General features: G+C 34.5%; 1 protein-coding gene across 3 annotated transcripts in view; it reads left to right on the forward strand.

Annotated features, from left to right (window-relative positions):
* The window catches only part of LOC138329419 (myoneurin-like), a 68,759-nt gene that overhangs the window by 25,146 nt on the left and 21,076 nt on the right, over nt 1-22,537 (forward strand). Inside the window, exon 1 of one of the 3 annotated variants that reach the window (XM_069276410.1) lies at nt 8,603-9,334. The exons of the other annotated variants lie outside the window; for them this stretch is intronic. The gene's annotated coding sequence lies outside the window, so the exon portion shown is untranslated. Of the gene's footprint in view, nt 1-8,602; nt 9,335-22,537 lie in introns of those variants that run through there. 3 annotated transcript variants of the gene reach the window in all.

Genomic DNA, 22,537 nt, shown 5'->3' on the forward strand with positions numbered 1-22,537 from the left:
GAAAATAGAAATAAATAGTCATCATTGATTTAGTAATAAGAATGATAAACTAGTTTGATCGATGATGAAGGCCCTGGCTTCAGAGATAGCAGCCACCTGTTATCTTACCGGACACCTATTCAGCTGTCGTGTGGAAACAATTTTGTCGTCTGCAGGTCGACAGAACGGCCAAGATTGTATGGGTAAGTATGGAGCATTCATCACATGGATATGGTCCAGCATCCTAAGTAAATATTTGCATACTTTTGTTGGGCGGCGGGGAACCAGAATAACACAATCTCATTAACGAATACATTTCTCCACCGATTGCATTGTTAGAATGATGGTGCGGCTCTGCAAAGCTCAAGTAGGAATAGCTGTTTGTCCAACTTTATGGCTTGACATGTATTGTATGCTTAAACCATAGGTCTGTTAATGTTATTTACTTTTCTATCTGATGGTATAGCTGATAAAAATGGGTAAAATTATGTAGTTGGTTCTAAAGCTACTTATGTTTCTGAGTTTGTAGATGTAATATATCTGGTAGATGGAATGAAAGATAAAGGTTCTATATTCAGATTATTTTGATTTAGATGTAAAGCTTGAGGGGTCTTTGATTTGAAGTTATCTGTGTACGTCTACACAACAGCAAAGATAGCTCCTTCTTTATTGTCTTAAATTAATTTATCATGACAAAAATAGTCGATGCTTGACCATTGTATGGGATGAAGCCAGGGTCGGTTAAGAGAAGTCAGATCATTGTTCAAATTAGTATTGATGAATATACCAAAGTGGGAACCATGTATATAGATGTTTGTCAATTCAAATAAACCAATCTCCATGGAAGTTTTATCAAATCATTCTCAGTAGATTTACTTTATCTTGATGGTATTACAGACATATCTTTGGAAACGTAAGGATTTGCCGAATGTGCAATAAATCATTTCCTTTCAAATCTATTTCAAGGTTTCGATACATTTGCAGTAGGCTATAAAACCAGTTTTGGTTCTTTCATTCTCCCAAACTCTATCAATAGGCATATTAGTTTAGCCCCATTATATTCTCTAATGTAGCCAAAGCTATATGGTATAAAACAATAGGGATAAAATAGAGATAAATTGTTTCAATTTCCTGGGATGTCATATTTTTGTTACAAATATGTAGACCAATGTTTGGATTATCTAAACATTACGCTGAGGTTGGTATGGAAATGCTCAGTATATTTACTGCGCTATACAACATGGCAATCTTTACACATTCATCATATACGGTAAATATCATTCAAGCTTAACAATTTTCAGTATGTGTTTTGAAAGGAGTTCAATTGGACATCAGAAAATTGTTGAAAATCTAGAAACTGAGGCTGCAATGAAACCTGTTTTAGTGACCACCTCTGTAAAAAAGACCACCTGCTTATCACGACCACTTTCTCAGGGTCCCAAAGTCCCAAATGGCTATTAATTTATAACACAATTTGATCTCTGTATTAAGACCCCTTGGCAACATAGAGATCATTTTATAGACAGTTTTGACTAGTAGACTACATATAAGGATATGTGTATCAGTTATATAAAATCATAACTAGACAGTGATGGTTCTTGTAGGTTTTTACAAAGTAATTTCATACTAATTAAACTTTGAGGAGTCAACTATTTTTAGTTTTTAGAACTTGACATTTTAACAAATTGGTTATCCTAATTAAGTGAATCAATGAAGAAAAGTTTTACTTTTCTCTTTTTGGGGAAAAAGAATAATTCTGATCAAAATTCATATTTCCCAATTAGTTTCATTTTCCAAAAATAGGAAATGTCCCCTTAAGCTAAAGAGATGAATTGATATGAAATTTTTAGATAATATGAAAATTGGGGGGGGGGATCCTCTTAATTATCAATAGGAGTGGGAGTATATAAAAAATGTGTTCTGATTGGCAAAAAAGAAAGAAAGAAAACAGGTCTGTTAGATTAATAAAAAGGGAGAAAACTTGAAACTGACTTTTCAATTTTGGTAATTGAATTTAGTGGACATCTACTGTAATATCAATAACTATGTAGACTAGTGGATGCTGCACTATTTACTTGGAATCCCAATCTCAGTGTGGCCGGTCTATATGGGGCCGGTTAAAGTTGATTAAAAAGGCAGGAAGTTATTGGTTTGTATAAGCTATAAGAGATCCATTATTGAATTACCATTTTATATGAAAAATTTTCACAATGGATTGATATAATACTGAAATTGGAATGATATCTGCATACATGATGAACGAGATGAATGTCAATTACAGGGGAATGGAAAATGACCTTATACAATAAAAGTTTTCATTTCCAATTTATAGGTACCATGGTACACCTAGGTACGCCAGGCCAACAATGGCCATTGTTCCTTCATCGATTTTCATTAAATGTCCAATCGTTTCCTCATTGCAATTATCTTATTTATCGTTCCAAACATGTAATAAAAGCGATGTTTGGCAGGAGTCAATTATAGATAGATTCTTTACACATATAAACACTGTCTATGTGATTCATAGGGCCTGCGCGCGTGATTGGACAACAGACTTTGCAGAAAGCCAGCAATATATGAAATATATCGTGCACATATTGATTTTAGTGGGTCTAATGGATTTGTAGGGATCGGAATCATAATCATTGATGTACATTTAGGAAAGGCAAGTAAACATTGAGAAGTGAGTCCCACCCCATTGTGCCTGAACAATTACCACCGACCCACTCCTAAAGCAGATGAATATTTCATATTCGCATCCAAAGCTCTGCAATCAAATTACGAATAAAAAGACTGACAGTTTTCTTTGCTAGCAATGTTGAACAGTAAGATAATGCATAAATTAGCGAAGCTTGGTGATGGTTGTATTCCATGTTCCCCTGGTGGTGCATTTGGCAATTCAGGGTTGGTGTGCGTGCCCCAGTGTGCAGCTTGTGAACAGCGGTCCCCATTTGCGCATGTGTGTATTATGCACATGCAAAATGCTTTTGCACCAGCGCTGTACTGCCTTACTCCAGTTTCTAGTCAATTATACATGGTACAAATTAAGTGACAAGTTTCCCCCCCTCTCACTTTTCCCTCTCTCACTAGTGTTAAAAATCTGAACTCGGAATTTTTAACGAGGTTTGAAATCTGTACAGATTTCTTTATTGGAAGTGTTGCTATTGGAAATCACAAAGACTTTCTATATGAGTGATTCGCTGCTTAATCATTCGTGACTATTTAGAAGCAAGTTATATTTTTTCATGACTACCAAATAGCTGCCACATAACTACTTAGTCTTGATTTACTGCCTCAAAGGTTGTAACAAAGACATTTATTGAAGTGTTAGGGGGGAAACATCAGGAATATTCTCCTTATCGTGTAAAGTCATATTTCTTTAATTCAAGGAAGAAGACTTTTGAATGATACTCATGATGTTTAGAGAAGAATAAAAAAAAATCATTTGTGTAATTCAAGCCCACATTTGGGCAATATAAAAAAGTTGTTATTAGAAATGGCAAGCGTATAAATATAATGAAATTAATCACTTCATAAAACTATTTTGAAGACATTAGATTTTATATTCAGTATTAAATATTTCATCCAAATGGCAATTTCATTGAAGTTTAATTTGAGTGAATATTTGTTTTGTCTTGTATCACTATCAGTGATATATATCCTCAACGATTTGAATCAAGTTATATTAATTGATATTTGAATACAATCTAGGACTGCCTGACCATAGTGGAAGAAAGAAAAATGACAAACACAACAAACTGAATAATATAGAATAGAATTTTAATGGTGCTGTAAGAATTTTAATGGTGCTGTAAGAATTTTAAGATGCTTTTTACAAGTAATAATGCTTAAAAATATTTTTTTTAAAGTATTTTCTTGACATAGCTTTATCATGGAAATGTTTAACGACACAGAAGCCTGTTGTAGAAGTATAGAATAAAAGAGGTCATCTATGGAAATAGGTTGAACATGCAAACTTCAATTAAGAATTGACTAGCAGGATTGCATTATTGTCAGTTTGGATTTCTGGCTGGAAACATAAAGATGAGTTTGTGTTTGGTAGTGTAAGGAACATAGAGAATGCCATTCATTCATAAATAATGCAGGGAAGCAATGTAGAGAAAATAAGTGATTTACGGGTGTAATTTAACTGAATTGAACAGTTGTTAAATACCAAGCCATTAATCCAGAAATCAGCAGCATTGATTTAGAATTTTGAAGATTGGTTTGTGGCAGCTGAGATATTAAAAATAGCATGAGGGCATGCTGCATGTACCATTTTCTAGAAGAAAATCATGTGAAATTTTGAAACTATTTCCAAAAATGACTACTATTTGAGATGACACAATGTGTTCAGGATTAGTAAAGTTTGACAGTGTTATCATCATTGTATGGTATTACACTTATACTGGTATCATGCTTACACTTGTATTGGTAGCCATGGTTACACTTGTATTTGTAGTCAGGTTACACTTGTATTGGTAGCCAAGGTTAAACTTGTATCGGTAGCCAAGGTAACACTTGCATTGGTAACCAAGGTTACACTTTTATTGGTAGCCAAGGTTACACTTGTATTGGTAGCCATGGTTACACTTGTATTGGTAGCCAAGGTTACACTTGTATTGGTAGCCATGGTTACACTTGTATTGGTGGCCAAGGTTACACTTGTATTGGTGGCCAAGGTTACACTTGTATTGGTAGCCATGGTTACACTTGTATTGGTAGCCATGGTTACACTTTATTGGTAACCAAGGTTACACTTGTGTTGGTTAACAAGGTCATACTTGTATTGGTAGCCATGGTTACACTTGTATTGGGTCATCATGGTTACACTTATAATGGGCCATCATAGTTACACTTTTAATGTTAAGCAAGGTTACACATACAATGGTAGCATAGATAACATTTGTAATAGTAACCAATAAATACAATTGTACCTGTAGTCAAGATTGTCACAATGTCAATATCTTATTCTATTATCTTTATTATGCTTGTCCATCAAATTGGATTCTCAAATTTTGGATTAGTTCTGTATTTATTTGCTTTATTTTTGAACAATGGAAATTCGTACAAAAAATATCCCTGGGAGTGTTCATGTCATTTTGTAAGATTTGGACATTGATTTGGAATGCATCAAATTACATAGTATTTATGGTAAATTTCCATATGGTGTTCATTATATATGTATTGTCTATGGTGACATTGTGTGATAAGTGGGGAGTAAATTGTTGTTTGGAAGTGTATTGTACATAAGAATGGAATTGATAGGTTACATGGTATACTTATAAGGCTGGGCGATAGCTGCTTTGATTTGCTGTTGGTGGTGACACTGCAGTGGCCAAGTAAATCTACTGGTCCAGCTATATAGATAGAGACTGGGCTTCCTCCACAAACATCCTGAGTAAACAGTCCCCTCACAAGTATATACTGTCCTGTAGGCTGAGTACAGATAGATAAGTAGGCCTAAGCAAGGTTATCTCTGGGTCAACTCTTCCGTGGATAATTGGCGATCATATCCAACGCACTGATATTCAATCATATCATATCCTGGAAAAATGGTTTTTTTCTATCGTTTATGTAGATAGAGGGATCGTTCCATTACAATGAGTGTATATAGATTGCAGAATTTATATTGAATCAGGGCTCTGAATACATAGATGCATGATAGATGTTTAATCCAATGATGCCACTAGTATGGATTTTTTCACCGGCCCCAGAGACTGATGTTGACTTAATTTGTTATTATGGACGAAAAAAAAGTTTCATTTCTTGGTAACAGCATAAATATATATGTATATGTTACTGAATTGCCGTGAGTTGCCAGCTATCATTCAATAAGTCACTGTTCTAAAGCAGTAAAAACAAATATTGAATACAGGAAAATGTATAGATTTTATTTTAATTTCCCCTTTTTATTGTCTATTTGATTTGTCGGTAAGCAAATCTAAATTGATTTGGTGTTCTCCATCTGTCAATATCCTGAGCGTTAATAGTGCTAGGTCTATTTATGAAATCCGTTAGATATCTGATCCATAGGTGTATCGAGGCTCCCATGGGGAAGCTCTTCGAGATAGAATAAAGGAATTAGAATATTAAGCTTTCGATAAAACTACAACTTTCAAGCGTCTTTGTGATAGGCATCAGGGATTACAAACCTTGTCAACAATCAGTATAGTTTTATTTTAGGCATCAACATTTTCTAGTAATAAAAGGTTTTAATGAAATGGGTGATTGTTCAACTTTTTCCTTAAATTAAGATTTAACACACAGGATATTTGACAAGTGATCCGATTTTGATTTTGACTATAGTCCAAGAATATGACACCATCTCTGACTTAAGGGTTCAGAGTGATGTCCCTTGGTGAAACTGTATTGCTTTATCGTAGTTTAAAAATAAATTGAAATATTCTTCAGAGTTTAAAATCTGTCACTCTCCATTATCCTTTGAACTTGTGAACCTAAATACGTTACGTTAAATTCCATCATAGGAATGAGATATGTTACATGCAATCCTATCTTGGGATTGAAACGTTACATGCTGTTCTGTCACCATTTAGTGGAATAACGCAGGAATGAAAATCAAAGGAGCTCTTGTTCCCGATGCAGTATGAGTGACAAATTAACACAACACAAAACTATCCACGATTTAGTTGTAAGGCTGCCAATTCTGTAATCTCATTTGCATTTTCCTTCATTGAATGCTAAAGTTTTTAAAATGCTTAAAATTGTTAATTTACATTTTCTCTGAACCTTGTTTCAAGAATTGCTACCGAATTGCGTTAGGAAACAGAATTTGGTTTTTGTTCAAATATCTCCAAAATATTTAATTAAGAAATTTCCCACGATTTGTCTTTCTCATGCTTATTTTTGATAGGTAAATTTCTTGTGTGCTTTGATAAGAATTTAAAAGTCTTTACACAAACAAAATTTTTAACTCTACTTTTTATCAGCAATGACAAAAAAATGCTTGGTCTTTCTCCTCTTTATTACGAATCCGTTACCTTTTGTGGAAATTCATGTACACGTTTGTGGTTAATCTATAGGTTTACATTTAATTTGTCACGAAATTCCCGCCTGATCTCAAGTTTGGTCAGGTAGGTATTTAAAAGTTGATACATTGATAAGATTACTGTATGTGATTGTATGTTTTATCTGGAGATTCTTTAGATTCCTACAGCAATGTGATAGCTACACAGAGGGTTATATTGTCAGTCCTGATAAGTGTGGGATAGGCAAGACAACGGCTACCTATACAAAATACACCTTCTCCTGAATGTCAACAGTTTACATGTTGTATGCAATTGACAGGGAAGTTTACCAAACATAGATATGAAACAGAAAATATATATCACATGACAAAATAAAGATATCCATAGGTGCCCATTTGAATTTTGTTTAAAAGAAAATATGTAAAAATGTATATGTTGAGGAAGTCTTTTTTTTTCAAATGAGAAAAAGTATAATGATTTCATTAAGATAGGTATCAATTGCACTTTAGTTTTGGTAATATAAGGCTATCAGGAAGTTTGGACTTCTTAAAAAATATATGATTTATTGTGAAGTAGAGAAACAAAGGGAAATTAAAAAGAAGGAAGGATGCTTAGGTATCTCTATTTAATAGGTAATAAATAGATAGTAATTGCTTTACGGAAGATTTAAAAATCAATCATCAATTTAAAGATTTACCTGTAGAAGCAGTTATCACTATGTATAGTCATGTTTGATTTATTAGCTTGATTAATTCCAAGTGAAGAAATATAAATTGAAATCTAATATCATGGAATTTTCATTGTCGTGGTAATGACCGAAGTAAAGATTTAAGAATTCAATAGATGATGTGATATTTCCTGGGAATTACATAATAATAAATAGAAGGCGATCTGATGGGTTTCATAACAGACCTATCTTTGTCTATATTGATGTTGACAATGTGTCAGTATACCTGGTTTTCCTTAGACAAATAAAGTTTGGATGTTGGTAGAGTTGGAGTAGTGGTTGCCTTGGTGTTAGACAGGTGAGGCCTCGGTATTGACCCTCTCCCTATCGGGCCCCACACAGGTAGGGCCAGGTAAGCCGACCACGTTTGGCGTACCTGTATATAATTGTATATAATTGTCTTTCATTTCCTGTGTATATGCCTTACAGGACTCAAGTGTTGACATACAATGTACATCCGGTGGATAATACATTCATATTTCAAATGTTAGCGTTAGGCCTGACATACTTTTCCTATATGTTAATACAGGCAGATTATCAACAATCGACTTTGAAAAGAATGAAAGAAATAATAAAAGAACGAGAAAACTTAGCTATTGCACGTGACCGATTGGTCACTATTGTATCATAACGGTAAAACTACGACAACCGATCCTTTTAAATACAGTGCTGATAAGCAACCAATAGAAAGGCAAATAGGTGACAAAGTTGAGTTAATAGATCTATATATATAGTCTGTTGTCAGGTAAGATAGGATGTATTTAAATCAGTCAAATTATACCTAGGTATCGGTTTATAGGTAGGTCTTACGTTATGAATATTTATACGGGACCTGATTGGCTATTGGGTATTGCGCACTCACCACTTATCTGATAGAATCATTTGCCCTGATGCTTCTATAGGCCGCGGTGTTAGTAAGTATCGATAAACTTCAGTATGTATAGTATACAGCTTCCAGTCCACGGTTCCATCATCACAGCATAGCATCACTTGCACGCATCAAAGTTCACCAATTAGAAATTTGTCCATTTGGATTACAGAATTATGACTTTCAGTTTGTCGAAGTTAATTCTTTGAATTTTCATTGGATCTTGAGTTTGGTTTATATTTTGTATTGATGACTAATATATGTGAATGAATTAACAAAAATAGTGCCTGACGCAAAAAACAAAAGAGAAAATTAAGTGAAATACATTATTTTTGGAATAAAAAACCTGTAGTCCTCTAGTGAATGGATCGTGTAGCTAGTATGACCCTGATTGTTGCTCGCGTTAAAACACCTGAGTCAAAGTGCCCGAGAAGACATGTGTTACAATGCTTCTGATGAAGCAACTAATTAACTTGTTATTTGGACTTGTCACTTAACAGATTCCGATGATTTGGAGATTGTGTTGGACCAAGTGATGAACTGTTGATGCTGCAGTAACGCTATTGTTTGTCGGCTTACACCGAAACATTTATACATTTATGCTTCGGGACTTGGCTGTTTTGAAAACTTTGAAAAATTATTGATTTCCGTTGAGCTGTGTGATAAAGGGGTTGTTCCATAGACTTGTATGTATGAGGAAGGTTGACTCGGATACTTGTGGGGAGCAGATGGATGGTGATGCTTCGGAGGCAGGAGGAGGCTAAATTAACGGTAAGTTTAGGCATTGGAACAGGTGCCCTCTCACATGTAACCAAAGTAATAAGTAAATCATGTCCTGTGAAAATCTTACAAAGATTTTGTGTGATGTTACACAGATTCTTAACCTATGGATGATAATCTAGAGTTATAATCATGAGTTGCGGATTGATCCCGAGTGTGTAATTTGTAGATACCTAGGCCATTGTTTCAGGTGTGACAATCATGTCTATACCGTACTGTGATTAGTGGGTAGTAATGATGATTGGGCGTCACGCGAACTGGACACGGACAGTAATGGTGTTTTACACGATGTTTGGAGGCACGCTGATTACACTATAGTGATGTAAGGGTTACTATTACCACGGAGCCCCGCGTATGGTTTAGTTGTCGTCGGAATAAGAACTGGAGGTTCATGGATATTGATTTTGTGTGGTCAAGACGGGTAAAGCATTAATTGAGTATGATTATTGTGTCCATTATACAGTGATGTAGGAGTAGACTTTTCTGGCCGAGAATCGTACCGCCACCCGGGGTTTATCACCTGTCAAATCTCATCTAATACATATATGTCTATTGTCAGGGTGAGGCTTAAAATGAATGGCACGCTCGTGGCTGTCGTAGAATTAAATACAATTTGGAGGATTTGTCCAAATGTTATCTTTTATAGTAGAGTATTGACTGATTGGTTGGCAGAGATTGCCTGATGTTTCACATTAAAGTGAGCGATACATTATGTTCTATAGCCTAAAACACTTATATGTATGTTCTATTATGTACATGTCACCAACTTCAATAGTTTCTGCTCCAATTCTATTTGTCTTACACTAAGCAAGTATCACATATTTTTGCTAAAGGCATAGTTTCAGATCTATTTATAAAATCTCGTGTATGGCAGATCTTCATATTTTAAAATTAAGTTTAGATTGAATGAATAAAGTATTTCTTACATAATTATAATTTTAAGAGTTTTATCAAATAAAAGTTTAAGGTAGGCAATTGTAAGTTCAACATTCAGATTAAACAATTTTCTTTTTTTACACTTAAAATTGAAATTTTACAGTAAAAATATTCATTATTGAAAATAATTGAATTTTTGTCGAAAAATCCTGGCAATATATTTGTAACTTGGTTAATTCTTGATCAAAGATGATAAATAACATTCTACAAATTAGTTATTTGTTATGAAGTATGTTTGGAAAATTTTCTTTTATTCTTGACATTTTCTGCATTATATTTTTCTTCTGTTGAATGAAAATTCATACTTTGTAAACCTTTAATGAACTTGTTGATGTGTAATTTAATTAAAGCTATCATATGTCAAAAAATCTAAAGAAAAGATACTATATTTTTACTTTCCATGTATATTATACACTGATGATATGTGTGAATCAAAATTTATCACAAAAAAATGAATTCTTAATGATATATCTGTAATATTGACTATGAAGAGAAAACTTTTACTTATTTACTTGTACATTTTTCCGTTATTGAAAACATTGAGTTAGGAGTTGTCAGTTTAAGAGAATCTGATAACATACGTTTGCAGAAATATGTCGGATTTGTCAGTTGAAACAAGTTAAAATTAAATTAAATTCCATTTCTGTGTTTGACATTTCCAATAAAATGGGACTGTTATAAATCGAGATTTGATGTTTAAGGTAGAATAGTAGTGCAAAGGTGTATCAGATTCTGTAGGGATTTGTAAAATGTTTTTTGGTCAATTTGACCTATCATTTTCAGTGTTGGTTTGTCATCTGTCATGTATTTGTAGTGCCCCCTGGTGATGGTGTGCCATTGTCGTGTGTAGTCTTGGGACAGATTACTCACGAGGACTATTAGAGCTTCGGCTACTGATAAGTGCATCTTTACTCATTCAGTTTTAACGTTTCTCTGATAAACTCATGAATACCAATAGAGTTAGAGCCGAGTTTAGGGAATTTTATTCATCAGACTGGGCAGAGTTTGAAGGTACTATTAAATTTCAAATAACAAAAGATCTATTTCTTGAGAAGAAATTCAAGTGCAATGGAAATATTCTAAGGGGACATGTATGTATGTTGCTGTTAAGTTGTGGCAAGAATGTGTAGCCTGAAGACTAAAAAATGGCCGAGCGTTGTCGCGGCAACCCGCAGTGGAACAGAACAAAAGCACTTTAGTGTTGTATGTCATGGTATATGTACTGTCAGAGTCACAGGAATCAACTTCAATTACCCTGACCAGTCTTCTCTGGATTATTCCCAAGGTCCTCCAAAGGTTAAATGTTAGGGCAGCACAAAGGTCCTTGACAATCGGGATGCCATTGGTGAATGGTAGGGAGGGTGAGATGGTCACTCATTGTTGCATTTGGCTCTGCGGGGAGGTGTTCTTTGGAAGTCTGACCCCTCCACACCAAAGGTCATCGTAAAGGTCAGCAGACAAGAAGACAGACAGAGCTGTCTTCCCACAATGGTCATCCTCCTGTTATGAAAATTGTGTAATCGCTCCGGACACTGTCGGTGTTGTGGTCATTCCGTTGTCACAGCTGGTCACTCCGGGGTTACCGGACAATGTCCAAAGTTCATTACCTTCCATTTGACTTTTTAAGCTTACTAGTGGTCAGTTGTTAAGACAGGCCCGCTGGACATATATATGGTAATTAGAATTGTGTTTCATACTGGTTTTAGAAAATAAATTCCGACAAATTTGTTACAGTCACCGATTTCTATAGCGACTCCTTAGGATATAATGAGATTGGTCAGTTACAAAGAAGAAGATTAAGCTGTCAAACATCTCAATGGAACCCTTTCCTTTACAATTTTAAATGCTTTGAAAAATAGCCTCATTTAAATTTACATTCTGAAATACTTCACAGATGGGCTGCTACAATGTGAGCTAGAGAATTGTAGTTAAGTACAAATAAAGCATAGCGATTCTGAGCTAATTGATATCCGCAAATTATTTATTGCAGTTGAAACTTCTGAAATCATTTAAATGTATGCTACTGTTTTTGAGTCACTTTTTGCATTCCGAAAATGAGAAATTTAAGAGGCCAAAAATCAATATTTTCATCAAAGCAGTTGCACAATTTTAAAGAGGAGAATTGAAAATGTAAGCAATTATTCTTCTTAAATATTCCAATTCTTCACCTGTGTTTCTTATTTAAAAGTATTTGTTTTGATTACAATTCACAATAAAGAGCCATCATTACTACGAAAATATCATCCATTGCATGTTGGCTGATAAGGAAATTGCTTTCAGAAAATTGCATCATAATTTTTCAAATTTTTGCCTTTTTCTCACCTTGGAATGAACATTTATCATTATTAAGAAACGGGTTGGTCAGAATAGAAATTATGAAATGTTACATAATATCATGCTTTGATATCAACATTTACAACATGAAATATCTCTCATATTATAGCATTTCCTCATTTCTTCCCTCTTACACAACCTCTGTGTAAATTATGTGTATTTAAATTTAGTCTTTCCAAAGAAAAAAGTTTGTGTCACGAAATCTTTACATTTGAGATGATTTCAAGTGATGCAAGGTTAAGTTAAGGTTAAACCATGTGTGTGTATCTGCAATGGAAAAGGCCATTAATAAGACCCCCACAACATGGCACAATGTCCTGACAGGCCTTATACTGGGCCAGTTACCGTGTGAAGAACAAATGTCAATATGAATTTTAATTTTTAAATAATTTGATCCAAAATCAAAGTTTTGTTGACCATTGAAAATTACAAAAAAAACAATATTTGTTGAAAAATCTTCATTGCATCATGGTAGGATTGATTTCCTTTTGAACATTTCAAGATAGTTAAATTCAAACATATTGTATTATCAATTAAAAATTTGTTTTAATTGATATCTGGAAATAAAAGACAAAATTTAAACCATTTGAATATCAAATTGTTAAGGCAATTATATGAATCCCCGTAAAATCCAAGTATTTCATGTTAGCCTTAAGTAGCCTTCCTTGTGGACTTAGGATTTATAAATATAGGTTTGAGTGGTTGCCATGGCGTCAAAATGACATCAGTAATCATAGCTGTCAGAATAATATAGGTGTTTCCATGACAATGGCCACATGATTTAACGTGGAATTTGATTCTTAGACAGATATCATTGGCCATACATTATATAATTATAAACTTGGAATCATCAACTGTCATAATTGTAGGGAGTTGCTGATGACGTATGCACATGCAAACCTAGAACCCCTAACATGCAGTTACCATAGCAGCAGTCACTTCACACTTAACTTGGAACTGGTTGCCATGGTAGCTGGCCCTAAGTGGCTGCTTGCTCCGCAGGACCATTTTAGGGAAGGAATGCAGGACCCTGTTGTCTCTGTATTGCCCAAGTGTCTTCTGTTTTCCTAAGACAATTGCGAAAGTGACAATAAAACAGACCTGTATTGTATCATTTTGGTGTTTTAATGTGTTTGGAATGTAAAATCTGGTGTAGAGGACAGCTGTCGATCGGATGTACGCTGGGTCACTGAACATCACCAACTATACAGTTACACCCATGAATGTCAAACTCACTGTAGAAATATTTTTATTTACAATGAATAAAGCAATAGTACTCTGGGGTAATTAAGGAGTTTAGGGACAAAGCCATTGACAGATTGAAGTATCCTGTCATGATTTAGCTTTCAGTAATAACCGTTTTGTGATAATCAGTTATGACAAGATTTAGAAATGTGAAGATATTTCCTTATTAGGCTTGTTACATCACCTACCCTTGTTTAGGAGGATTCTTACCATTAGCATGTGCATCTTCTGCACATCAATAAAAGCCACGTACAACTTGGAAGTGCTTGTGCTGCGGTGCATGGGGCTTCATCGCTGCACAAGTGATGTCCTCGGGATGCGGTAGTTGTTGTGCATACTAATACCACAGATTCTCCTCGTCTCCTCTTATGTTAATTCCCCATCCATGTCATTGAGTTATGGTGTCACATTTCATAGATTTTAAAATATTTTTAAATTTGGTGATTGAAAAAGAATATTAATATGCTCAGGTGGAGATTTAAAGGATATGAGAATGCCTGGAAGTGGTAGGCAATTTAAACATGGCTCTGGTCTCAACTAACAAGGGTACCTGATCATTGTACCAATGCCTGCCAGTAGTAGGGTGTTTGGAGTTTGCTATGGTTGTGATGTTGTCATGCCAGATGTATCTCACTATGGTAGAAATGGTTTTCATTGTCTCATAGTGGTCCCTAAATATACTAGTTATACATATACATAGTTACAATTCCCTTATAATAGTAATTCTATGATAACACTATTCCGTCTTAGCATATTACAGAGTTAGCTCCCTTGCGAGTAGGTATCGATTGTTACGTCATTATTTTGTGGGCACAATTCACATCGTTTTCTCCGAAAAGTATGACATTACGCTCACAAACACATGACGTCACAATCGATACCTACCCGCAAGGGTAGATAACTCTGTAATATGCAAATACAGATTAATCATGTGTGAATAAGTCCTTACATGGGACTCCCCTGCATGTTTAGGAAAGGACAGCATGATTGTAGTAGATTGATATTGCTTGTAGATTGATATTGCTTGATGGGTAGAATGGTGAGTGTGTGGGGATAAAGATATTTTGGTAGAATGGTGAGTGTGTGGGGATAAAGATATTTTGGTAGAATGGTGAGTGTGTGGGGATAAAGATATTTTGGTAGAATGGTGAGTGTGTGGGGATAAAGATATTTTGGTAGAATGGTGAGTGTGTGGGGACTAAGATATTTTGGTAGAATGGTGAGTGTATGGGGACTAAGATATTTTGATAGAATGGTGAGTGTGTGGGGATCAAGATATTTTGGTAGAATGGTGGAGTGTGTGGGGATCAAGATATTTTGGTAGAATGGTGAGTGTGTGGGGATCAAAATATTTTGTAGAATGGTGAGTGTGTGGGGATAAAGATATTTTGGTAGAATGGTGAGTGTGTGGGGATCAAGATATTTTGGTAGAATGGTGAGTGTGTGGGGATCAAGATATTTTGGTAGAATGGTGAGTGTGTGGGGATCAAGATATTTTGGTAGAATGGTGAGTGTGTGGGGATCAAGATATTTTGGTAGAATGGTGAGTGTATGGGGGACTCAAGATATTTTGATAGAATGGTGAGTGTGTGGGGATAAAGATATTTTGGTAGAATGGTGAGTGTGTGGGGATAAAGATATTTTGGTAGAATGGTGAGTGTGTGGGGACTAAGATATTTTGGTAGAATGGTGAGTGTATGGGGACTAAGATATTTTGATAGAATGGTGAGTGTGTGGGGATAAAGATATTTTGGTAGAATGGTGAGTGTGTGGGGATCAAGATATTTTGATAGAATGGTGAGTGTGTGGGGATAAAGATATTTTGATAGAATGGTGAGTGTGTGGGGATCAAGATATTTTGGTAGAATGGTGAGTGTGTGGGGATAAAGAAATTTTGGTAGAATGGTGATTGTGTGGGGATAAAGATATTTTGGTAGAATGGTGAGTGTGTGGGGATCAAGATATTTTGGTAGAATGGTGAGTGTGTGGGGATAAAGATATTTTGGTAGAATGGTGAGTGTGTGGGGATCAAGATATTTTGGTAGAATGGTGAGTGTGTGGGGATCAAGATATTTTGGTAGAATGGTGAGTGTGTGGGGATAAAGATATTTTGGTAGAATGGTGAGTGTGTGGGGATAAAGATATTTTGGTAGAATGGTGAGTGTGTGGGGATAAAGATATTTTGGTAGAATGGTGAGTGTGTGGGGATCAAGATATTTTGGTAGAATGGTGAGTGTGTGGGGATCAAGATATTTTGGTAGAATGGTGAGTGTGTGGGGATAAAGATATTTTGGTAGAATGGTGAGTGTGTGGGGATTAAGATATTTTGATAGAATGAGGATACTTATGTGTGATAGTTGTGGAATTGCTGTGAATCTGCTCCGGAGTACTCGGAGAAAAAATACTGACCAGCACTTGGTATGTGGAGGAGTTGTTAGATACTGACTGCTGTTCGGTGGTTTTTCTTTGGGTACTCAAGCTTTCCTCCACCAACAAATATGGCATGTGCTTCCATGACCCTGGTAATAGGACATTAAACTAATAAAACCAAATATTGTGATGCTCGGATAAAGACTTGTGAAGAATAAGGATACAAATGTGTGATAGTTGTGGAATTGTTATGATGCTCGGATAAAGTTATTTTGGTACAATGAGGATATATATATACATATATCTCTATGTGATAGTGGTAGAATTGTCATGTTGTCATATTTTATGATAAGACAAGGCTTGGCACAAATGGCCAATTATCAGATGTGAATTCTATCAATTGTAATGATACTGGTACGTAGGGTGACATATTTAGCTGTGAAATGTGCAGTATGGGGTTTGAAATGAAATCCTAGAAACTTTTTTATCCAGAGTTGTTGCTTGATTGTTCGAAGACATGAGTTGGTAATTGATAAAAAAGTATTGATGGTTTGAAGCTTCCTTGTTTATTTTGACCGACATCTAGTGGTATTAAGCCTACCTCTGGACAGATTGGCTCTCAACTGTCACACAGTAGGCCTTTCTACAAACACAAACCTAAGTGTATTTGTGTATATCATCATTTTAGATACAGTAAAAGCTACCTTATCATCCACCTCCATTTAAAGACAACTTATAAGATCACTTTTTAGGGTCCCAAATAACCAATTTCAACACAATTCAACTGTGTATAAAGACCACCTGGCTATGAAGACCATTTTAACTCTCCCTTAGGTGGTCTTTAAAGACAGGTTTGACTAGATAATTAGACCACAGAAATTGTAATGTTGAGCAATGTTATCTGTCATTTAGCATTAGTGGAGAGAAGATAAAAGAATTAAGCGTATTCTGTTTATTAGTTTCAACAATTAATTAGTTTTATGTTGTTAGGTAATCCATCATAAAGTTTCGGTTTAGAATTAAAAAAGATTTTAAAATTTAAAAATGGATGTTAGGTGAAATTTGAATTTAAAAAGTTCCACTTTGAGAATTAATTAACAATATTGATTGGCTCAATTACTATAAATAGAATGCTGGTTTTTGTGCTATGACATCAGAGCTAATTATGGGATGCAACTTCATCTGAACAAGATGAACTGTCATTGGTTGCTGATCAATAGGTCAAAGTTCAAGGCTTTTTTCCTAGTGACCTCCAAGTATCAATGCACAGCAGGCATTCAGTATAGGGAAAACAGAGATGAGATTTCTAAGAAAAGGTCTGTGTGGATACAGCTGCTGGGCGAAAGGGAAGAGAGACTCTGCTCACTGAAAGCTGGTCATTTTGCTAATATTGTTTATTATTGAAAATAAATCCTGGTTTTAGTTTAATTCATACAGAGCACCATTTGATGATGTGATTTTGAATCTTGTCACTGCACTTTAACAACATTTCAAAAGTACTCTCAGCAACATTTAAGTGATTGCAACAGGACAGAAAATGTTATGGAAATGCAAAAAAAGGGACAGGCAACACTACAAATCATTAATCTCGGACTTTAGATGATGAATGTAATGATAATCAATGAAAGATTCAGTGGCTTTGAAATGATAACAGGACTCGGGGAGAATAAGGAATGCGTTGATAAAAGCTTGGAAAGGATTAAAAAAAAATACACAAATGCTCCAACCGGATCTACGATATATATGATGTTGTATAGGTCAAAGGCCACTGTAGTTAATCGTAAAATTTAAATTTTGTATTTATTGTTAAATATCCCAGAGAGGACTCTGTTTATCTTGTTGCTTTTCAATTTAATATAATCCTGCATGTACCATATCCGATATAAATGTTTAAGGACATACAATTCCCAAGTTGGCAATTTCTGGGGAAAAAATTGCTGCCTTAATGATACTATCATATTTTGCGTTGGTCTAGCTCTGCACATTTCTATCACTTTGCATGTATATACATACGATTATACATAGTGATGTCTGTGTTGGAATCATCCATATCAATAGGAGCTACTATAAACATTCGTAAGACTGGGATATCCATCATACACAAGCTATAAAGATTTTATTGTATGAATTTGCATCATTCAGTTTGACCTCCGATTTTGCTCTGGGATATTCTGTACAGAAACATGGTAAAACAAAAAAAGCAAAAATTCCGACCCAACAGTCATAAAAGCGGAGAAGTATATTTGATAAGGAGCGCTTGAAGGAACAAAGATTGAAATACCAATTAATTGTTCAAATCTCCCTGCAGGCTGATGTTCTCAGTATCAATTCAAATTTAGAAGTTATTATTTTACATCTATTTTAATCGGTTTGCAGAGAGATATGTGATATGTATGTGTTGCAACACAGAACAGGCATCTAAGAGGCATCAGGGAGCGGTATTTAAATTTTAGTATCGTGTAGCCCCCCAGGTGTAGTGTGGCTAAATCTTAGGGATTTTAACTGATGCACAGGAACACAGTCTCTGCATTTGGATTGCTTTTAGATAATTCCTTCCTACAGGTTTTCTCATTCAGCCAATCAGTGGCATGATTTCAAAATCTGCAAAAACCAATCAAATGCAGATTTTACAAGCAGCTTGTCCTATCGATGCAGATTCAAAATGGTCGCCTAATTAAGTTTGTGGAATCTACCTGGAAAGCGCCTATCGATGTATGTAGCAGAATTGGACAAAATTAAAGATTTATTTAGTATGGAAAAATTAGTTTCGCACTGATTGGATTTCATTATAGAGGAGAGATCAAACTTGCATGATATATTATTTGTGTGTCTTAATGACATTTAATAGGCATATATATTAGGTATAACGTTACAATGTAAGGGTAACTTATAAAGGTTAAACATTTCTTTTAAGGTGGCCTGTTATGCTTACTGCATTGTTAAGTATGATAGTTTAAGTTTGTCATTTTTTATTTTACTAGTGTTTCATTACATTTAAAAAAATTTGAAAAAAGATTTGATATAAAACTTTTATGCATATGAAAATCTTTTGAACAAATAACTAAAGTCCATTTATTAATAGAAATAAAAGTCTTAAAATTCTATTCTTCATTATTGCAATATTTCTTATGTATTAAAACATATATTTTCTCAATTCATTCTCATTGGTTATAAAGATTGACCAATCGAATCATAGAATAATCTTTGGTAGTCATGGTAATACTAAGAAAATCTATGTGTGTAGGTAATTGATTTTACATGCAGCCCTAGCATATTATTCAGATTTATTTATAGATGTCATTTTTCAAAATATGATGTTGATTTTGGTCCGTTTGCAAAATGTTTCAGAATAATTTAATTTAGGATGCGTAAGCCATGCTAATCAGTCTTATAAAATGTTCTTTATGTAACTTTATCACAGTGAGCTGACTAGGGAGATCTGCACACCCATATACATTAATAGATGTTTAGAGTTTGTGCATAACCTGGTAAATGAGATGTAAATTTGAATCCTTGCCTCGCTGATTGTCAGGAACAAAGGAACATAATTCAGCACTTTCTGCTAAACTAATTCACCATCCATGCTGCTATTGGAATTCTTCAGATTTCCGGAGAATTAATAATTCTCAAAATAAGAGATGCTGATGATCCTGAATTTGCACATGTGAACAGATTTGTGTAATTTTGTGTCTTCCTGACAGGAAAGGGGAAAAAAACAAAATGTTGGTTCTTGTTTTGGATTCAAAGACTTTGATGTTTGTGACCATATATGGAATTGGAATGTCGGTTGAGATTGTTTTCAACTTGCCCAGCAAAACTGTCATAAAAAGGGCTTTCCCTCTTCACAATTTGCATTTTCCATTTGCAAAAGATGCGCAAATTGTGATGTACTGAACATGCATGGAGCACGAGATCAAATTAAATTTGTGAAGTATTTATTGGTTAACAGTAACGTGTATTTTACTGACAGTGTTTATTGCCATAGTAACGTGATTGAAATGTAAATGCTATGTGTCAACAATTATTTCTGTTATGAGGGCTTCGTCTTGCACTTAATTTCCATTTTCTACCCATAAGTATCCCCAAGCACAAGTTACTTTCTCAAAAGAAATAAAATTTATTGTCCCCCTTTGTGCTGTTTCCATGCGAGTATGTTTACTTTTCCGTATCTTTTTTCTCCCCAGTGTGGTTTCTTTGTTGTAGTAATGTGTCGCTCCAACTGTTCAATTTGACTTTGTTTTTCTAACACAAAAAGCCATTGCTGAGCCACGCTTCTGGTATACGTCCTTTCATTCAAAATGCTTATTGTACACAGTAGTAGTAAGATGATTTTCTATTGTAAAGAAGAAATGAGTCATCGAACAATTAATGAGATTCATACGATGATAATCGCCCAAGCTCTGAAGCGGCAGGTGTTCGCTTATATAAATCAATTTTACTGCTGCATTCATACCCCCATTGTGATGACGAAATTGATCTCCCGATCGGCCTGGGATTGATAGTTAGATAAAAACCATTTTACATAGACACATCTTAATGAAGAATTATGTGTGTTACTATCAAGGATAACATCCTATGACAATTGTTTTAGTATAAATACATTCAGTGTTATAAATAATGTTTTTTCTCGGAGATGTCCATTAGAAGTTATGAGTAGGGGCACCTGCTAACAATGAAAAGCACCAATATGTATGTAAATGTGTAATGACGAGGCCACAATTAAAGCTGATGTAAGAAAACCATGGCTACCGTTGTACGCTAGCCTCACTAAACACTGGGTAACGAGGGGTCTTTCTGCTTGACTGTGTAACAAAGAAATGATTGGTTTGTGTATCAGGGTGTATTCAATTTACCTAATTGGTGTATGTTGGGTATTGTCGACTTGTTCTATATGGTGGGTATTTAAATTTGATTTTTAATCCTCATCGTAATTAAACATTGATTAATCCAGGCTGCCACACACGATACATTGAGGGTCTCGGCAGTACTGCATCCTAGGTATTTTGTACCAAGCCCAGCATTGGTTGCAAATTGGCAATTACTTGTGCTACTTTGTTTAAAATGTACTACTGACATGTATACTACATTGTACCTTCTGGTACATTCTTATTCACTTAAAATTACTTCTCCAGAAACAGAATAAGTACAAACTATCGGAGACCAATATTTTGTTATAATGATCTTTATATTGGAAACAAGAATATGGATTAAAATTACGTTCAATTAATTAGAAGCTATTATTTGGATAACATGGTTTATTTGATACCAATATTGGAAAATGAAAATATATTGGCATTGTAACGGTAATGTCTTGTAATGTTTTAATATCAGAAGGTCTTGATTATCCGTATTTTATGTGAAAAACAAATTATTCTTTTCAAATGATGCTTTAATGTCAATTAATGATGATTGAAAATTTATTAAATCATTTGATTAAAGCAAATAAATGAATCCATTTTGTACCTGGAAGAATTCCATTGATTAATTAGAGCATGATTTGGAACAACGAATAAAGATGAAATGTATTTTATCTGTCTTTATTCTAAATATAGAAAAAAATTTATTATTGTAATGTTTAAAGATGCTCCACCGCTGACAAATGTTATTTTTTTCACTATCAAAAACAAGAGCAGACGATTTAGTATTTTTCTCCAGTTACAAAAGTTACGTACTTTTCACCATTACCACCATTGAAAAGATTGAGCTTCTAATTTTACTTCAAGTTAAAAATATGAAAAATAATTAATTGCATCCCGAAAAAGTTCCGTGGCACTATATCCTATATGGAATGAAGTACTAATTGCGCATGCACAAAAGGCGAAATAAATTATTTTATATTATGTTTTGTGTTAATTAGGCATATATATATATACGATTAAACACCAATTATTGTTCAAATGATTAACATCATTTATGCTCTGTCGGCGGTGGAGCATCTTTAATATTAATTTTAATTAATAAGACAGTTTCTTAAATCAACGGAATGCTTCTTCGTCAATATTGTTATAAATTCTGGATAGAAATCTTAAATCTGTAAATTGTTCTCAAAGTCCAATGAACATATTTTCATCAATTGTCAAACCAACTTTGTTTGAAGTGGGGTTAAAAGTCTCGCTGTTAAAAGTCCCGGTAGTCCCAGAGGTGGCTTGTCTCCAAATACATCAACAGTATAATGTTTTGTTTGAATGATGCTGAGTTTAATTAATGATTTCATCCCCTTTGTATGTGAATCATTCTGTCGGAAGATGACTGTCTTGGTAGGATTAGATAAATACAGATAGCTGGCTTAGACTGACATCTATATATCCC

The sequence above is a fragment of the Argopecten irradians genome, chromosome 8 (assembly GCF_041381155.1).
Source record: "Argopecten irradians isolate NY chromosome 8, Ai_NY, whole genome shotgun sequence".
NCBI classification, from domain to species: Eukaryota; Metazoa; Mollusca; class Bivalvia; order Pectinida; family Pectinidae; genus Argopecten; species Argopecten irradians.